The sequence below is a fragment of the Lynx rufus genome, unplaced genomic scaffold (genome assembly GCF_022079265.1).
Source record: "Lynx rufus isolate CCGP_SWC_20201006 ecotype Redwood Valley unplaced genomic scaffold, mLynRuf1.p SCAF_6, whole genome shotgun sequence".
NCBI lineage: Eukaryota > Metazoa > Chordata > Mammalia > Carnivora > Felidae > Lynx > Lynx rufus.
Window position 1 is genome coordinate 43,760,899 of NW_025814878.1, and position 15,648 is coordinate 43,776,546.

General features: G+C 43.0%; 1 long non-coding RNA gene across 2 annotated transcripts; it reads left to right on the top strand.

Moving 5' to 3' along the window:
* Window positions 1–438: 438 nt before the first annotated feature.
* LOC124528247 (uncharacterized) lies at window positions 439–11,326 on the top strand. Of its 2 annotated transcripts, none has more exons than XR_006966128.1 (4): window positions 439–554; window positions 654–821; window positions 1,478–1,572; window positions 10,148–11,326. It is a non-coding gene; the product is annotated as an uncharacterized LOC124528247 (long non-coding RNA). The 2 variants fall into 2 exon arrangements; XR_006966129.1 differs by lacking the exon at window positions 10,148–11,326 and adding an exon at window positions 2,781–3,356.
* Window positions 11,327–15,648: the final 4,322 nt, after the last annotated feature.

Consider the following 15,648-nt stretch of genomic DNA (forward strand, 5'->3'; position numbering starts at 1 on the left):
TTGTGGGGAATCAAAATTTAATATATAATCTAAAATCCTCCCAGCTTACGGAACACAGTTCACAGGTTCTAGGAGAGAAGATGAAACTTTCATTTACCTTTACCCTATACGTGGAGAGATTCTGTGCATAACCGCTTAAACCAACAGCTGGTAGATTTTGATGCATTTTTATCTGCTTACACAAGACCAACTCCCACCATAAACACTGAATTCTGTTTATAACAGAAGGGCAGGATCCGCGGGTAGCATAACCAGAGCGCTCCAGGCTCTTTTTTTCCCCCCTTTTCTCAGAGACTCCAGAGGAATGTGCCTTTGTACTGCCTCACTAGCATCCCTAAATCATGATTAATTTAAAGCCTTTTCTCTCCTTAGTTAGGCCTGACACAAGCAACCGCTTTTCTGTCACATCGATTTTTCTGTCCTTGCAGATTCGAAGCCAGGGTTGAGTCCTCCTAACAGGGCGAGTTCTCTGACAAGGAAGTTTTGCAAGCAAATTTACAGCTGGAGTCAAGCTCGTCAGTGAGGGCCAGAGGGGAACTGTCGCAATCCACTGGGTAAGTATGCATTTAATAGTGTTTATCCAAGCAAGTTTGTGATTTCTTCACTCTATGCAACAAATATGTTATTTGTAATACCTATCTTCTCTAATCTAGGTGTTTGAAAAATGCCTCTAACGTGTGTGGGCTAGAATACATTTTGTTTTTCTGTGGGCATATTCATTTAACAAGGGCAGCCTTTGAGGAACGATCAAAAACTGTTTGTCATTTTTCCAAATCATCTCTCTCTGCGGTGACCATGACTTAATCCTGAAGGAAAACAAGGTAATCTTTTCAAATAAACATTCTCAAGGATGTTTAGAGGGAACCCAGTCGCTAGTATGCAGAACCCTCCCCGTGACTGAAAATAGTTATATCGAAGGAATCCAATGACAGTGAGTTGGAGTGTTTGTAAGCATTTGGTATTTACAGATGATTGACAATAATAAGCTAAATTGCGAGCAAAGGCGTGTGAGTGTGTGTGTGTGTGTGTGTGTGTGTGTGTGTTGGAAGAGTCACCTAGGATCTTGTTTCTCAGTGCTGTTGGTGGAAAATGAGGCACAGAGTGGTTAACCACTTTCCTTAGGTAAGGGAGCTGGTGAGGAACATTGGTGATATTTAGAACCTAAGCCCATCAGCTTTCCTGGGGCTCACCTGCTTCTGGTCAGAGTGACTAAGGGATGAAGAAACATTTGATCATGATGTAAAAAGGGAGCTCTGAAACCACAGCAATTGGTTAGTAAGCAATGCAGCTTAGTAGTACACGATTCCTAGTCTCAAGGAACTTGGCATGAAATAAAAAGAGGAAAGGCTCAGTATGTATTGAATAAACAAAACTTACTTGGATGATAGAATTAATTAAATCAATACAGACCAGGGGCATGAGAGTTTATCATATTACTGACAACATTATTTGCATTACAATTTTCTTTTTTTGCCAGTCTTTTCCCTTCTGGTCTCTGTGCTCTCGAAGGACATTTGGGCCTGAAGTCCCAGGACTTAAGGCTGATTCCGGCACAGATGAGGACAGGAAGAGGTGAGTGAATAAATTTGGTCTTGAATTTGATATTTTTATCTCCCATCGTTTGTGGGCCTGATGTTCTCTAATTTATCATTTGCTATTTAAGATGCCCATACATTCAAGGCATCTTTTTAAATATGTCCCCACCTATACATGACATAATTACATTATTACCTTGTTAAAATTCTTATAGCTGTGCTGTGCAGCAGAAACACAATGTGAGTTTTAAATTTTCTAACAGGCACATTAAAAAAGTAAAAAGAATAGTATAGTTCATTTAACTCAACATATCTAAAGCCTTGCCATTTCAGCAAGTCAATTGATATTATTAATTAACAGAATTACTAATGAGATAACTTACGTTATTTTTTTCATAGCAGGTTTCTAAAATCCAGTGTGCATTTTAACTTAATGGGCATCTCAGTTCAGACCTACTTTTTTTTTTTTAACTTTTTTAAATGTTTATTTATTTTTGAGAGAGAAAGAGCACAAGCTGGGGAGGGGCAGGGAAAGAGGGAGACACAGACTCTGAAGCAGGGTCCAGGCTCTGAGCTGTCAGCACAGAGCCCGACACAGGGCTAGAACCCGCAAGCAGTGAGATCATGACCAGAGCCGAAGTCAGACGCTTAACCGAATGAGCCCCCCCAGGCGCCCCATTTCAGACCTACTTTTGACGATGATGTAGATTACTGCATTTCAGGTCAATGATGTGCACTTGTAACCGCTGTATTTAGCACAGAGCTAGAGTTCACATGTAGGTGTAGGCAACGTTTTCCCTGCCATTATGCACGTTCTCAACCCCTGTAGTTCAGAAATAATCCCATCCTCAGTCCCCTGTACGAAAGCTGGGTGACCAACCATCCTGATTTACCCAAGCGTTTTCTGGGACACAGGACTTGCAACTGTAAAGCCAACACAATCTCAAGCAAAACCGAATGGCGCGTCATCCCACGTGTAAACCATGCCTGTCCATCCACACATTTTAACCTCTTGGCCGCAGTGAGTGGATCAGATTTAGAACATATACACCTGCTGCCACTCATGAGATTTTGTGGGAACCACTGGGGAAAAGACCCTCACTTTCTGCAGTAGTCACTATATTGAGCTTCAGCTAACCTTCTTTACATCATGAGGAGAGAGCCCGGTTGACAGTAGTTCTTCAGAGAAAACCAGAGGTAGGGAAAAACTGAGTCTTGGTGACTTTTTATTTTGTATTTTTTTAGTTCCTGGATCCAGCCTTGCGTGAAGCTACTCTGCCCTTAAACTTTTCAGTAAGACAAAAAAGGAATGGAGATCTGCTGTTTGGTCCTCTCCTGTCTCTTTCTCTCTAGCTCTCAGACCTTTGCCTTTGCTCATGTTTGCGAGTGCTTTGCTCCATTGTAGTGACTCTCACGACGGATCGTAAGTCTCATTCTAGATATTGGAACAATCTAAAGTTCGTGAGATCTCCAACCCATGGGCTAGGGACCCTTGGGAGATTGTGGAGTTGTAAGGTCAGCATCTGAAAATCCGTCCATCCATTTATGTCTTCTTAATCAATGAATACTAAAAGTGAAATCATTAGCATGTGGAAAGATAACACTTTTCGACAGCTCCAGGAGAAGACTGAGTAGGCATTCAATAGATATCATCGAGCTACTACTATATAACTTGACAAGGTTAAGTGCCCTATATGAAGCATATAACACATATTATAGCATAGTATTTGGACTATTATCCTTGTTGTTTTGACATAGAAAAATAAACATATATATATATATTCTTTATTCACTATTCATTTAACAAATTTATTTTTTTTTTCAGCGTTTATTTATTTTTGGGACAGAGAGAGACAGAGCATGAACGGGGGAGGGGCAGAGAGAGAGGGAGACACAGAATCGGAAACAGGCTCCAGGCTCTGAGCCATCAGCCCAGAGCCTGACGCGGGGCTCGAACTCACGGACCGTGAGATCGTGACCTGGCTGAAGTCGGATGCTTAACCGACTGCGCCACCCAGACGCCCCACAAATTTATTTTTTAAACTATTATGTTCTCGATGACTTTAACATGGGGTAAAGAAAATAAGCTTACAAATATAGCCTACGAAACCACGCATGAGTAAATAAAGAACTAGGAGACGCCACTGCAGAGGAGAGGACGAGAAGCACCTGAGGGCAGAGGTGGGAATGGGTGCAGAAGGGACTCTGACACAATCGGAGAAGCTCCCACAAGCATGGTGCCTGATGCCTGACACAGCAAAGTGTATCTGCTCTATTGCAAACGTCTTTACCTTTTTCAGATGAGAGTTCCATTATTTCACAATGACAAATTTTACTTTGTTTTTCTGCATCATGGTGACATAAGGTCATGTTCCCAGGGTTGTGGGATGGAGCCCCGCATCAGGCTCCTCGCTGAGTGTGGAGTCTGCTTAAGATTCTCTCTCTCTCTCCCTCTGCTTTTCCCCAATTCGAGTGTATGCTCTCTCTTTCTCTCTGTCTCAAAAAAAAAAAAAAAAAAAAGTATTTGAGGTTGGAGTTTCCTTACCTGTGAAGTAAGGCAGATCAACCAATTCATCCAGAAGAGTATCCCTTTCAAAGTTTAGACACTACAAATACTTCAAATAGCATCCTCTGTTTCTACATTTACCGGCCTTCTGTTAAGACAACATGGCCTACAAACCACAGTCCAGAAGCCAGGCATTGCAGCTTGGCATCAGCTCAGCCTACGAGAGAAAAATTCCATCTCGTTTTATTTATTTTTAAATGTTTGTTTAATGTGAGAGAGAGAGAGAGAGTAGGGCAGGGGCAGAGAGAGGGGGAGAGAGAGATTCCCAAGCAGGCTCCGCACTGTCAGCACAGGGCCTGAGGCAGGGCTCAATCCCACGAACTGGAAGTTCACGACCTGAGCCAAGGTCAAGAGTCGGATGCTTCACCCACTGAGCCACCCAAGGGTCCGTCACCTCATTTTATTTTTACAGAAGTCAAAAGATCATCCCTTTGTAGCTGTAACATTTCTTCACTTAAATATAGCCTAGGACAGACTGGTGAAGATTTTGTTACTGGTGGCAGGTTACTGATGGCAGAATGGGTTTCAGCAAATGCCTCAATCTAGCGTTACTAGATTTGCAAGTGAGTAACAGTGAGTTTCATCCAACGTATAATAAATATCCTGAACTTTCCCTGTCCAGAAGCAAAACAAAATTGAAAGAACTCAAACCTTTTCCTATGGACCTAAGTTGGAAGCATATCAAATTCTTCATCTTAGAATTTAAACTTTTCGAGAAATCTGCTTTCTTGTTATGTTTAATTTGACTACGCCTGGGAATGCATTTGTGTGTGTAGTTATGATGTCAGGTAGAGGGAGAAAAAGACAGACAAAGAGCGGGGGCGGGGAGGGTGGGGAGGGGGGAGACTGTTGTGCTGTGTTCCCCAGAGTTTAGTGTAGGTCTACAGCTTAAAGATCAACATCATCTTGAAGATGACATGAGAAAAGGAGAAGATAGACAGGGCATAAGTGTTTATGGACCACATTGGTGCACTTAGCCTCTGACACTGGATTCTTTTGATTTCAAAACAGTTTTTAATGTTAGTTTCATTGTTTTGATGTAAGTGAAAATATCAAATATCTCCTGCTTTATGAACAAATGTGTCAATTAATACGCGCTGTATCTTAATAAAGTAATATACGTTCACCTTAACAACCTTGGAAGACCCTATCTGACTTTTACGAACTGAACGTTTTCCCTCACTGCAGGTTGAAATTGACATTTTACTTCTCTGCAGGTGAGCATGTGACAGTTTCGGCTACATGGTAACTCAACACAAGGGCCGTATACTGGCTATTACCATGCTCTTCCAGATTTACTGTGCCTTTTCTTTTTTGAGAGAGAGAGAGAGAGAGGGCACAAGTGAGCAAGAGGCAGAGAGAGAGAGAGAGAGAGTGAGAGAAGCGGGGATCACCCCAAGCTGGGCTCAGTTCACCCGAGGCAGGGCACCAGCTCACAAACCGCAAGATCATGACTTGGGCTGAAGTCAGATGCTTAACTGACTGAGCCACCCAGGTGCCCCCAGATTGTAATACTTCTTAAAAGAACATCGCTGCAGGATTAAACCCAGAATACTTACTGTGGTGCACCTGGAGTCATCCTATTCATGAGATCAGAGTCACAAACCTTGTGGCACTCATCCAAGGCCACGGCATCCGATATCTGTGTTTCTAATTATTGGGCAACACTAGCGTGAAAATCTCTGAGATTTCCCCCCAACCTCTGCTACCTTAAATGTAGCCAGCATGCCTTCATCCTGCATCGTGATTGGCAGATAAAGGCCAATGGAAGGTGTCACTGAGCATTATTAACAGAAACTGGCACCAGCAACTTCCTGTTTAATGTGACTGTAACTCCTGCTATTGCCATTACCATGACCATTTATTAAGCATTCAGGGCCTTCACCGTATCAGAAGCAGGTGTATCTCTAAGTTTGACGTTCCCTCCATCTCTTGTGTCCCCTTTGTGTCCCTTTTCGCCTCACTGTCCTCACAGTTTGGGCTTCACTTGCTCAGGTTGTGACTGTGGCTTCAAGGGGGCCCATTTTTATCTGGCTGTAAAGCCGAGCAAACTAAACTTGCAAAACTGTTCTGCCACACATTGGAGCCTCTTCCTGCTTGGGATTTATATATTAACAACTTGCAAAGTCTTCGAAACCGAGCTTTGGCACAAAGCTGCTTCCCGACTGTGGTGCACCATGCTGCTAAATTTCCACACCAGTGTCACCTCCTTGTCACCTAACCCACAAGGCAGTAAGTAACCCACAGCCAGAATTTTAGGTTTCTTTCTTCCTTCATCCAAAGGAAAATACCAGGCTGTTGTGTAAAAAAATGTGGCTCGGAGGTGTGGTAGCATGAGCCAGGGGGTTACTGGCTATGGAGATCCTACTGCCAATCCTGTAGGACGTTTGCCTCTTCTACCTTCTGTCTGTTCTCTCTTGAATACTTTCTGCCCTCCAGCACGTCACTTCTGCCAAACCAGAGAAGCAGTGAAAGGCCATATTGTTCAGCTCACTCATCTGGAGGCTGGTATAGAGGGACGAGTCAAGCTTGCCCTGAGTTCTGCTCTGTCAGTCCCTGTCCCTGTCCCCATTGTCCAACAGCACACCCTGACCCATTTCTTCTCTTTCTTTCTTTTTTTTTTAATGTTTCTTTATTTTTGAGAGACAGAGCGGGAGTGGGGAGAGGCAGAGAGAGACGGAGACACAGAATCTGAGGCAGGCTCCAGGCTCTGAGCTGTCAGCACAGAGCCCAACGTGGGGCTCGAACTCACAAACCATGAGATCATGACCTGAGCTGAAGTCCAGTGCTTAGCCGATTGGGCCACCCAGGCACCCCACCCTGACCCACTTCTTAAGCAACATGGCAAGAGAGAGCAGGAAAACCTCCTTTGTTTGTCTGTCATTCATTCATTTGAGGTAAAGTACAGTTTACCTCCTAGCTGCAAAGCACCGAGCTCTTGTTCTGAGCATTGTGAAGGAATACAACATCAGGTTCCTGTTCTGTATGGCCCTTCCAGTATGCCCCCCAGCCCCCTGACTTACAATCTAAATAGTTAAGCTGCAGAAGGCCCTTCCTCCTTTGGCAATGTCTACTGGATTATAAAAACTGGGGGAATTGAATTTAGCAACTTTTCTAGATTTGCTTTCTTTTGTGAGGTCTCTCACACCTCACATAGCAACCAACCTGCACTGTTTAGCATCCCCTGAACCCAACCTGCCCTTGCCAGCCTGCAAAACTCATTGAAGCCTTGCCTTCTGTACCCAGCACCCCGCACTGCCCCCTATCACTGGGAAACACATCTTTCTTTTTCAAAGCACATTTCAAATATGCCTTCCTTTCCTCTGGGTAAAATTCTCTTTTGCCTGTGGACTCAGAGAAAATGCCAGAGAAAACACTAAACTTTGGAATCTAAAGGATCTCTGCCCTTGGGCTTCACTGCTTACTAATCATGTCCCACTGGAAAAGTTACTAGGATTCTCTGAGCCTCAGTTTCCTCATCTGCAAAACAGAGATGATAATACTGCAAAAGAGGTATAGCTTTTTGATGAGGGTAGTTTAAATAAATGGCCTAACTCCATATCTGGCTCTTGGCACTCCCCAAATGTTAGCGAATCTCCCTTCTTGGAAACCTCCACTATTAAATTTCTGTTTAGATAGCTGTTTGCAGGATTAGGCCCTGTGTTCCATTCCAAGTCACTTAAGAATAGGCATCATGGCTTATCCATGTGGGGTTCCCTGTAGCCTTGCACCATGCTTTATTCCTAACAGATGCTCAGGAACCTTGGACACACCAAGGTGTTACTGTAAAAATATAAATGATCATGGATGTGTGAAGAGCCAGGCACAGTGGGTGAAAAGCAGATCTGGGTACAAAGCCCAGTTCCTTTAAAGCCTTTGCTGAGCTTGGCAGGGTTCTGAAGGGTAAGGTAGTTGCAGGGAGAAAGTGGCAGTCTCTGTGTGCAGGCTCATATTATTTAGGGCCCCAGGGTGACCTCTCCCTGGGATCACGGGCAAGATGAATCAGGAGAAGAGAGAACAGAGATGGGGCCAGCTGTTCTCAGATCTTAAGACATCCTAAACAAGAGGGAGAGACTCGATTTTTCCAGATTAATCTTTGGTGATTTATTCCTTGGACATCATTTAAAAGGAGCATTTTAAAGTAAATTAATTGAACTCCCATGACCTTTTACCCTACTTGTATCATCAAAAGAAACTAGATCTTGAAATTAAAAAAAATGCTTGATTTATTTTCTGTGACTTACAAACTACCGCGGGATGTCAGTTTTTCAAAATTCTAAATAAAAACCCCAGCCTTTTCAGCAGTGCGTTGAAGCAGCCCAAGTTTGAAACATCCCAATGTTAGCAAATGAATGTTGAGTGAGGGGTGTTGTATGTGTGGGCAAATGATAAATATATAATCTAAGACACACAAAAATGAGAAAGTATTGGCTGTCTTTAAAAGAGTCATTTCCCCTTTCACCATACTGACTCGATGATATTCTTGAGTTCACCTCTCTCTGACAATACTTGAGTAAATTCTCATTAGCAGAAGCCAGTGTTTCTTGAAGTGCAGGTAACAGTCAGTCTACTAGGGAGCTGCAAAACCAATTTAGTGGGTTTTTTGTTTGTTTGTTTGTTTTTGATTAAAGGAGTAGTATAGAGAATAAAATAAAATAGAAAATATCTGAACGCATCACATAGTAAGGATGTATTTTATTTTGTAAAACTTTCGTTTGCATTTTATATATGAATTATGAAATGTGTTTATGCATGTAGTGAGTTGGGATGTACAATGTAATCACAAATGTTGGAAGCCTCTAAATGTATCTGGCTTCATGGTGGTTTGTTTACAAATTATTCGGTGATGGTGATAAAGCTCTGGCCAATGAAATGTCAAGGGAAGTCTGGTGGGAAAGGCTGAGGTACAGGTGTGGGGTATGGGAAAAGATTCTCCACTCAAATCATGGTGCACCATATAGCTGCTGTCTTTACTTTTATTGGATATGGTTGTATCTGTACGTGCTTTCTAGAACTGAGGTACCATCTTGGAACCACAGAGAGAGTTCACATGAGATCATGTTGAATAGAGCAAAGTGGAGGGAAGTTGGAAGAAATCTGGGTCTTAGGATTATTGTTCAAATGTGATATTAAATGCTTCTGGAACTATTTCAGCTCTGGACTCGTTACATGAGATAATAAATCCCCTTACTGTTTAAGCCACTTGAGTTAGTATTTTGTTACTCATAGCTGAAAGAATCCTGAAGGATAAAGAAAGCTTATGTTAGGAAGTGCAAGTAAATCAAATACTGATATACCGGTCTGGCAGAAGGAAAGCTTGAATAGGTAGAGAGGGTCAGATCATGAAGGATTTTGAATTTCAAGTCCAAGCATTGTTACAGAGATAGCACAGGCTTGTGGTTATGAATACAGACTCAGGAGTAGATTGGGCTCAAATCTGTGTCCTACTCATTAGGTGGGTTGCCTTGGGAAAGTAATAATTTTTTAATATTTACTTGTTTTTGAGAGAGAGACAGAGACAGAGTGAGCACAAGCAGCAGAGGAACACAGAGAGAGGGGGAGAGAGAGAATCCCAATCAGGCTCCTTGCTGTCAGCGTGGAGCCCGATATGGGGCTCAAACTCACAAACCGTGAGATCATGACCTGAGCCAAAATCAAGAGTCAGTCACTCAACTGACTGAGCCACCCAGGCACCCTAGGAAAGTAATTGTTTTGAGCAGTGTGTTGGAATATTTATTAATCTGGTGCCATTGTCCAGGGTGGATTGAAAGTTGGGAGAAACTGGAGGTGGTGGAACTAGAGAGAAGACTGTGTTGACAAGCCAGCAGTGAACCATGAGGCTGTGTTCTGGAGGTGGAAAGAAAACCCACAGGAAGGAGGGTTAAGCAGGTGGACTTGACAAACTGGGTCTGGGAGATGGGCCTTGGGAAGGACTCAAGTCTGGTACTGATTTCAGTGCTGGAATGCTCAAGCGGGGAAGGGATGTGTGTGGTGGGGTGGGACTCCGGAGTGGGCAGCTGGTCACTTCCCATAATCCCCTTTACAGGACGGCACTGTATGCACTTATAATTTCCTCATCTCAAGCCCATGTTATGGAGGATGTGCTGAAGTTCTGAGAAGTTAAGAAGATTCTCCCCAAATGATACAGTAAATGGCAAAGCTCAGATCGAATCCCAGGCCATTTTTACTTCCAATCTCTTGAGAGTCACCCATGACCAATACATGAAATAGGGAAATCATTAGAAGGTGAAGAGCTTTTAGTGAGAAGATGGAATTTAATAGATCCATAATACAGGTAAGTAAATAAAGGAGGGACGGTGACTAGGGCTTGAAAACAGACATTTTTTAATTGAAAAAAATTAAAAGTCAGGTAAGAAAACAAAGACAACAGAGAAGCCTGAGGGAAGGTTGTGAGGACAATGAGAATGGCATTGAGGCAATGAGCTCCAAGGGAGAGTGTGCAGAGAGAGATACCCCCACCCTACCTGGGTGTCACTTCTTGAGTGAGGAAGGGAGTGAGGGCTGAGAAAAGGGTGCTAGATACAATAGTAAGTGGCTTCCCGGTGACTTTTGAGCAAGAAATCCCAATAAGCTTGACAAACATATGTGCTAGATTATAGGATATGGGAGTGAGCAGAGAGAGACTACGGACCCTTAATGAAAAGTCACAATGGAAAGTAAAGATTTGACATGAGAGGGAAGATCTTTTCTTCTTTAAAGTAAAAAAGATGGAGGAGGGAGCAGAAATAATCTGAGGATACTTTAGAAAAGGAGAATAACTGATGAAACAGAAATCTATAGAAATTTAGAGGGAGGGAGGGAAGGAGGAAGAGAGACAGAAGAAGAGGAGGAGGAGTCATCCCCAGCAAATAGGAAGAAATTTACTTTTTGAGAGAGGGAATGGAAGCAATCTGTGTATCAACTGCTTTGTAATTTAAAAGAGGTGAATATGAGTATAAGACCTAGGGATACATATCCAGGGATCGGGAGAAATTACTGGCTGTGACTTTATCCTACAACACCTGATGCCTTCAAGAGACGGTGAGAAGAAAATAGACACCTTGCAGGGGGTGTGGAATTTGCAACCAATGATTCAAGAAAATGGTACAAGGCTATAGTAAACGCACACTGAGGTGGTTGGTGTCCACTCTCTGGAGCAGGTTCTGAGTGGTGCTGTCACTGGAACGGGCTGAGAATTCTAGTCATGGCTCTGCTGTTATTAGTTGGAAAGTATTTTATTTTATTTTATTTTATTTTATTTTATTTTATTTTTATTTTTTACTTTTTAAAGTTTATTTATTTTGAGAGAGTGAGAAAGAGAGAGAGAGAGAGAGAGAACCAGAGGGGCAGAGAGCAAGAGAGAGTGAATCTCAAGCAGGCTCCCACTGCCAGCTTGGAGCCCGATGTAGGGCTCCAACTCATGAACCATGAGATCAGGACCTGAGCCAAAATCAAGAGTCAGACACTTAACTGACTCAACCACTCAGGCACCCCTGGAAAGTCTGATTTTTTTTTAATGTTTATTTTTGAGAGAGAGAGAGACAGAGACAGAGACAGAGCATGAGTCGGGGGAGGGGCAGAGAGAGAGGGAGACACAGAATCTGAAGCAGGTTCCAGGCTCTGAGCTGTCAGCACGGAGTCCAACGCAGGGCTCGAACTCATGGACCACGGGATCATGACCTGAGCTGAAGTTGGATGCTCAACCGACTGAGCCACCCAGGCACCCCTGGAAAGTCTTATTTAAAAAAAAATATATTTATCTTCTCAGAGCTAGAACAAACAATCCTAAAATTTGTATGGAACCACAAAAGACCCCAAATAGACAAAGAAATGTTGAAAAAGAAAACCAAGGCAGGAGGCATCATGATCCCGGACTTTAGCCTCTACTACAAAGCTGTAATCATCAAGACAGTATGGTATTGACACAAAAAGAGACACAGACCAATGGAATAGAATAGAGAACCCAGAAATAGACCCACAAATGTATGGCCAACTAATCTTTGACAAAGCAAGAAAGAGTATCCAATGGAAAAAAAAGACAGTCTCTTTAGCAAATAGTGCTGGGAGAACTGGACAGCAACATGCAGAAGAACGAACCTGGACCACTTTCTTACACCATACACATAAACTCAAAATGGATGAAAGGCCTAAATGTGAGACAGGAAACCATCAAAACTCTAGAGGAGAAAACAGGCAACAACCTCTTTGATCTCAGCCGCAGCAGCTTCTGACTCGACACATCTCCGAAGGCAAGGGAAATAGAAGGAAAAATGAACTATTGGGACCCCATCAAGATAAAAAACTTCTGCACTGCAAAGGAAACAATCAATAAAACTAAAAGGCAACTGATGGAATGGGAGAAGATATTTGCAAGTGACATATCAGATAAAGGATTAGTATATACAAAATCTATAAAGAACTTAATCAAACTCGACACCCCCAAAACAAGTAATCCAGTGGAGAAATGAGCAGAAGACATGAACAGACACTTTTCCAAAGAAGACATACAGATGGTTAACAGACACATGCTCAACATCACATCATCATCAAAACCTCATTGAGATACCACCTCACACTGGTCAGAGTGGCTAAAAGTAACAACTCAGGAAGCAATCAATGTTGGCGAGGATGTGGAGAAATGGGAACCCTCTTGCACTGTTGGTAGGAATGCAAACTAGTGCAGCTGCTCTGGAAAACAGTATGGAGGTTCCTCAAAAAAAACTAAAAATAGAACCACCCTATGACCCAGCAATAGCACTACTAGAAATTTATCCAAAGGACACAGGAGTGCTGATTCATAGAGCACATGTACCCCAATGTTTCAACAATAGCCAGATTTTGGAAAGAGCTCAAATGTCCACCAACTGAAGAATGGATAAAGAAGACGTGGTTTATACACAGAACGGAATACTCCTTGGCAACAAAAAAGAATGAAATCTTGCCATTTGCAACAACATGGATGGAACTGGAAGGTATTAGGCTGAGTGAAATAAGTCAGTGAGAGAAAGACAGATATATGTTTTCACTCATGTGGAATTTGAGAAACTTAATGGAAGACCATGCGGGAAGGGAAGGGGAAAAAGTAGTTTCAAACAGACAGGGAGGCAAACCTCTCTTAAACACAGAGAGCAAACTGAGGGTTGATAGGAGGGGCGGGGGAGAGGGGGAAATGGATGACGGGCATGGAGGAGGGCAGTTGTTGGGATGAGCACTGGATATTGTATGTAAGCGACGTATCCTGGGAATCTACTCCAGAAACCAAGAGCACACTGTATACACTGCATGTCAGCTAACTTGACAATAAATTATATTTAAAAAATAAATCAATAAAAAAGCACTTTTTAAAAATAAAAAAATTAAATATTTAAATATTTATTCATACAGTTATTCATTCATTCCCTCAAGGGCCTTAGTTTCTTTTATTTTTATATTAGAACAGGTTGCCCACAGCTCCTTACTGTTTTGTTGTGGGAATTCACCAAGAAGACAGAGATGATGATGATGATGATGATGATGATGATGAAGATGAAGAAGAAGAAAAAGAAGAAGAAGAAGATGATGATGATGGCAATGGATAGCAGCAAGAGGAACTTTAAAATTATTCGGCTCTTCCTATGGTGGGCCACATAGCATTCTAGCTTTCTATGTACATTAACTTATTTGACCTTCCCATCAGTTCTATGAGATTCTTAAAATTGCCCCCAAGCTCATAGAAGAAACTCAGATATAGTGAACTTTGGGACTTGAATTTAACAACTAAAAAGTGACAGAGCCAGGATTCTACCTAAGCAGCCAGGCTCCAGAGAAAGAAGGTTGGAAATATAAAGCCTTACATTCTGCCAAGTATCCGTACAAAAGAACCGAAGTATTACATTCTTAAAACACAGGCTCACCAATGTTCAACAAAGGACATTTTTGAAATTAATGAATTCATCTTGATTACTTAAGGTATCTGTTTTCCTAATCCCATTCGCTCTCGATAACGTTGCGTTTCCATGGTTCTGTTTGTTTTTTCCACTTAGAAAACAGCACAGCCCATCTTTATGTGGTTTTCTAAGGAAGATAAGCCTCTGATGTTGCTTTGTGGTTTTTATACGTAGGAGCAGCAACATCACTGCTCTGGAAAGTGTGGTCTCCTCGGATGGACTGCTCCTAAGCAGCGCGTATAGCAGGTGCCGCCTCGAGCTCCCTGACCGACTGCGAGCCGCTTGGTATATCAGGCAGAATGACAGCACTGAAAGGAGTCCAGCTCTTTCAAAGCTAGAGAAAATTCTTTACCATGTCCTAAAAAGGTGGCATCAGTTTTTAAATGTATTTCCTCAGAGTCACTTTTTTTTTTTTTTTTTTTTACCGTTTATTTACTTTTGAGACAGAGAGAGACAGAGCATGAACGGGGGAGGGTCAGAGAGAGAGAGAGGGAGACACAGAATCGGAAACAAGCTCCAGGCTCTGAGCTGTCAGCACAGAGCCCGACGCGGGGCTCGAACTCACAGACTGCGAGATCATGACCTGAGCTGAGGTTGGACGCTGAACCGACTGAGCCACCCAGGCGCCCCGTCCTCAGAGTCACTTTAATGACTTCTGCCTCAAGTAGTCATTGAGCAAGATTCCAAGCAAATTGTGTTGGGTGGGTGTTATTTTATAACGAGAGCTGTATTGCACCAACACAGCCTCCAGACTGTTAGTCAAGCCTTATGAGGCTGTTCCAAGCAGCCCATCGTGCCTGGTAAGAAATAATTTCTTTCAATACTGCCACAGCTGCGGAAGCTTATTCGTACTATCTTCAAACTCAACGGGCTGCAGTTTGGAATTGCTATAGCTACGTGGGAATCTGATCAAAAGAAAAGGTTAGGAGGTTAAGTGGGGGTCACATCCTCTGTCAGCATCATGAAGAAAGCCCCAGAAACACCGCTTAATCACTATATCGCAGGTGACTCCCTTGGGGACGGTGCTGGGGGGCCTGCTGCTGGGACCCCCCCCTCAGGCAGATTTGGAACTGGCCACGAGAGAGACCACGAATGATAAGCCGGGGCTCTGGATTCGTGCATTTTGTAATTCACGTTAAGCTGTTGTGGGGAAGATTTGCTTTTTCCGTTTCCACACACGCCAACATTCACAGCCACATCCCGGATCCATGGTCTACCGGGGGAACAAGGACATTCTAAGACACAGAAAAAGCACACTCTCTCGTTCTAACCTTGCTCGTGTGTTTTTAAGGGAAGCTTCAGTAACAAAAAGTTATTGATTCAGAGCCACAGGAACCGGAGGGTCAATAGTGAAAATCATGTAGAATCCAGGCAGCAAGGCCAGCGGTGTTGACATCGGCCCGCACAGCAGTCCCAGAGAAGGGTTAGACACCTCGTGCTGTGTCTTCAGCGGTGTGACAATTCAGGCCCAACTGCGAGCAAGCCGATGTGCAACCTCAAAGGGACTCAATGGCCTGCAAACAAGGCCAGATTCTTCAGGGGGCAATGCTACCGCCTGCTTAGGTGTTAACGTGCTTCTAGAACACATTTGTTTAAAATCTATTTCCACACGTTTTTCCTA